Genomic DNA, 5,000 nt, shown 5'->3' with positions numbered 1-5,000 from the left:
GCTACCCCCCGTGTAGGGGGAAAAAGCCTTTGGTATATGTATGTATGTATGTATGTATGTATGTATGTATGTATGTATGTATGTATGTATACATTCATTTATCTATTAGTTTGGCTACTCACTGATATTACTTACCTACCTGTTCCTTAGTTCATTTACGTGGTTATTTCTGGTTTGTTTACATATGTTCATCTATCCATATTTAAGTATTTATTCATCTATCTACTTATCCATCCGTCTAACTGCGTATTTTATCATCTACTTGTTTAATCAATGCCCAGTTTATTCATTGTTCATTAGTTATAATTCAGCAATTGTCTTTGAAATTTCTCTTTCTTACGTGGGACATTTCATAATTGAAACGTATTTATTTATCGGCTTATCCATCTATTTACGGGCATATTTTACCGTCTACTTGTTTAATCAATGAGTAGTTTATTTATTGCTCATTAGTTATACTTTAGCCATTGTCTTAGAAAATTTTCGTTTTTATGTGGGATATTTCATAATTGAAATGAACTTCATTGTGGGCAGGAATGTCAACACTAAACAGCTTTTTCATCCTACAAAACAATTTCGCGTTGGAGAGGTCGGTTCATATAAGTGGCAAAGAAACGACTTAATGGGGACCAGCAAAACGGAGAGATGAGAGAAGTTATAAGTGATCAGAATTCTTGGGAGCGTAAAGAATACATACGGTGAATATTGTAGGGAAAGGGTCATCAATAGCGGAATGAGATATTCAGGAGATAATTTCAATAATACATACACATCATACAACGCACAAAAAAGTATGATTATTGTCTTTGTAATGCTTCACATTTTCATGAGTTCTTCAAGAACTTTGTGTTTCTAAGTTGTATCTCAAAATATTCATCCTCTCATGAATTGTAGGTTGTATGCATTTGCTCTGTGAATATTACATTCAGTCTAGTAGTAGTTGTTGTTGGTATATACTTTTCACCAGTGCTTTTAGCCCTGTGGACAATGTTATACCACAGTCATGCAAGAGGGACGCTGGTATGCGCTTTGTAGATTCTTCATTTTGCGTGACGCCAAACAAGTGCGTTATGGAGCTGAAAGGTGCACCCTGAATTGAAGAATGTCTTGATCGATGAAGCTGAACTCCCCCATTCATCATCTACACAAGACCCTGTGGCACTGACCGTAGTAAACCCTACAATACCAGCCTTAGATAGTGTTTTTTTTACATGGAGATGTATTATATTTAATATCACCATACTATAACTATATTGAACATATTCCCTCATTTTCAGCTTTTAACTCTAATCACATAATAATGCATAAGACACTAACGTTAGCTATGACAAACACTATAATGCAAACCTCAGGTAGTGGTGTTTTTTACATGGAATGTATCCTGTTTGAATAAAAATCACCAATCTATTATTGTAGAGTCTCATATAGCTTTCCCTAGTTTCAGCTTTGACATCTAGACACAGAACAGTGCATATCTCAATACGCTAGGCATTAATAACTATGAATATTTCGACACACAAGGCATCAGGTGATTTCCTTACTCGATGCTTCATTCATAGCTTCTGCAGATGAGAGATATCCTCTGGGATTATCGACTAAGGTTTCCTAAGACCATGAAGCGATATTATATGATTTTGAGGGCGTCTATGTAAATCTCCTTCATGCTCTGCTCAAAGCTGTGTTTATTGTTTTTGATGTACTATTTAGGGATAAGACAGCTGTAGCTTATAGATTTATTGTTTCTCGCCTCATATTAAGAAATATCATGACAGAATTCAAGATATATTTAGATATGTAATCTAGATATATTTCAAAGCTTACCAAAGAAAACCCAGGAGGACAAAATAATCCGACTATTACCTAATTTGTTGTCATCATTAGTTGATTGATATAACTGGAGATTTGAATTATATACTGTAGTTTTTTAAACTGAAATAAAACTTACGTCTATAATTTTTCAATGTGGCGATTAAGTGATAGAGCTATTAAGTTTTAGAATAAATGTATTTTACTCATTCATAGATAAGGCCGGAATTTCACTTAGAATCTTAACTCTAGTATGTACGTTTCGTATATAGTGGCTAGCAGTAACCTTAACAATAAAAAAGTCTACTTTCCTACGTATTCATTTTCGATTTTCAAAATGTTGAGTTAAAGTCCTTTACCGTGTTCACTGTTTCATTATTAGAAAAAAAAATCTAAAAAGTGCCTTTTTAGATACATATTGTATTCCAGAGCATTACATGTCAAGAAAATGGGATATCAAAGTAGATTTCTGATTCGCATTTTTACAGAAAGAAGTTGCAAACTCTTTTAAATAACAGTAGTGTAATTAAACTTCACTTGACTCTTTATTAATTATTTCATCTAGAAGCAATTTACTAATTTTTTCGTCGGTTATCCTTGGAAATTTATTTTTCAAATACATGAGCTGCCTAGCTCCAAATTTTAATCTGGCTTACCCTGGGACTGCTGGGCTATGACCCTCGACTATTAGTCTCTTCGCTAGGATTCATGGTGTGTGGGCACGTGGCGGGTTATATCATTATATCTATGTGTATGGTATTCAGAAATGCGTTTATGGCGTGGAGGAGCTTGCAGCCCGTGTCCATAATTTTTTTTTTTTTTTTTTTTTTTTTTTTTTTTTTTTTTTTTACGTTTTGTGCTGATCTGGTACTTTTCAGTAGCCTGAGCTGGTACTGTTGGTAACGGTAGATTGGGAATTCAGACCGCTACGTGTGAGGCCTAAATGGTACAAACTTACATAAACCTGTCAAAGTAGGCCTAGGGCGAACCTCTGGCGGGCTCTTCGTGTGGACATTTTCTCAAAGTGCGAATGACTACATCTCTTATCAATGGAGCTTAAGATAATTAAAATGAATATAGTGTCTCTCTCTAAAATAAGGAGACCGGGCAGCGATCAAATCAGTAGCTAAGTTTTCACCTACTGCTGGTAGGGCTACTGAAAGGGGCCCGACTCAGGGATGATATTTTACGCCAAACTATCAATTCAATGTAATTACTGGCACTGACTTCTAGGTATGAAGTATATGTATATATATATATATATATATATATATATATAAATATATATATGTATATATATACATATATATATATGTATATATACATAAATACATATATATATATATATATATATATATATATATATAATTTTCATAAAATGCACCATATCCGGAGGTTTAACAAGAGAATATAAACTAGCTAGCGTTACTTACACATTCAAAAAGGATGACAAAAAGAAGCCAATAAACTACAGACCTATTAGCTTAACCTCAATTATAGGAAAATCAATAGAAACTGTTATCAGAGTTGCTATCGAACATCACTTGGAAATTAACTGATTGATATATGACAACCAGTATGGATGCAAACCGAAAAGTTCTTTGGTGACTAATCTACTAAAACTTTACAACACAATTTGTTTATTCTATTTCTCTCTCTCTCTCTCTCTCTCTCTCTCTCTCTCTCTCTCTCTCTCTCTCTCTCTCTCTCTCTCTCTCTCTCTCTCTCTCTCTCTCTCTCTCTGTCTCTCTGTCTGTCTGTCTCTCTGTCTGTCTGTCTTTCTCTCTCTCTCTCTCTCTCTCTCTCTCTCTCTCTCTCTCTCTCTCTCTCTCTCTCTCTCTCTCTCTCTCTCTCTCTCTCTCTCTTCCTTTCTGTCTGTCTGTCTCTCTGCCTGTCTGTCTGTCTCTCTGTCTGTCTGTTTCTCTCTCTCTCTCTCTCTCTCTCTCTCTCTCTCTCTCTCTCTCTCTCTCTCTCTCTCTCTGTCTCTCTGTCTCTCTCTCTCTCTCCAGAGTAAGCTTGTATTCACTAAGAATACCTTTCAGCAGAATGCAATTGTCCAATGGTGAGGAAATAAAAAGCCTCATAGTCTGAGAAAAGTAGTCTTAATATTGGCTCCTGCCTCTGGTGGATTTTATTCTGTCATGGGGCTTAACTTTTTGGAAGTGCCTCTATCTTATATACGCACTCCGTTAAACACTAAAATAGTTTTACAAGACCTAAGTCCCGTGAAAGTTCGCTGGAGCTTGTAATGTAAGGAACCAAAGTTTGAGTAACAGAAACAGCTTAAGGATCTCAATTAAAGTGTCTGTTCGTAACTAGAATAATCTCTGTTTCTAAGTTTTGAAAGTGTTAACAAAAGCAGGAAAAAAAAATTAGTCTGCAGGATAGAAGTGGTTGTCGGCAGTGAGAACCAGAAATATGTGTTTCATGCAATTTTAGTGAAGTTTTTTATTTCTTCGTTTCACTCAATAATTCTGTTCGCCTAAGAAAACGTTGCCATGGAAACAATGTTGACACAATCGGTCAACGTGGTTGGGAGGAGAAGGTTGTATTATGAGACTAAAAAGTTGGCTGAAGTCCTTGAGATGTTGTAGTGGTAGGGTTTGCTAAGAACAACGTTTCTTAATGTTTTTCGATCCTAGGACTTCTGTAATCAGGTCTAGGCAGTCTGGTACCCCCTAACTCTGATTAGCATCTAATTATTAGAAGGATAAGTAAAAATTAAGTACCCCCATGCATTTAACATTTTCCACCACCCTCTAAAATTGATTTCAGTAACCCTAAGGAATGCTACCCCTCCACGTTAAGAGGAATGAGTGGGAAAACAGGATCCAGGTCGGGGAGATCGGGAAAGCCGGTTGCGGGAAGCTACGACGCAGTTCTTCAGAAGTTAAGAGGGGGCGATTTTGAGGACAAATCTCAACTTAGTTTTCTCCAAATTGCTTCTTCCTCCTTCTTGTCTTCATTTTGACCCAATGCTCCTTGTTGACCTTTAGGGATGTGGAGACGGTTTGTTAACCTTCTTGATACGATGACACTTATGATAGATTATCTTAAAACAAATCATAGAAGATTGCGTATAGACAATAAGACGAATCTAGACTGAATTGGTTTTGATTGGTTGAGACTCTCATTCAGGTTGGGTTAAGATCACGTTCAGGTCAAGTTCAGGTTGTAAACTTAACATAAATGTA

At 36.0% G+C, this 5,000-nt stretch overlaps 1 protein-coding gene across 3 annotated transcripts in view; it reads left to right on the top strand.

Annotated features, from left to right (window-relative positions):
• LOC143021941 (uncharacterized) overlaps positions 1–5,000 on the top strand; it is a 759,783-nt gene that overhangs the window by 711,108 nt on the left and 43,675 nt on the right. The gene's annotated exons all lie outside the window — the stretch shown is intronic.

This window comes from Oratosquilla oratoria, chromosome 43, assembly GCF_046742065.1.
Source record: "Oratosquilla oratoria isolate Oo_2021 chromosome 43, ASM4674206v1, whole genome shotgun sequence".
Taxonomy (NCBI): Eukaryota; Metazoa; Arthropoda; class Malacostraca; order Stomatopoda; family Squillidae; genus Oratosquilla; species Oratosquilla oratoria.
Note: the sequence above shows the minus strand (reverse complement) of the source record. Positions and strands in the feature narration are given on the sequence as shown.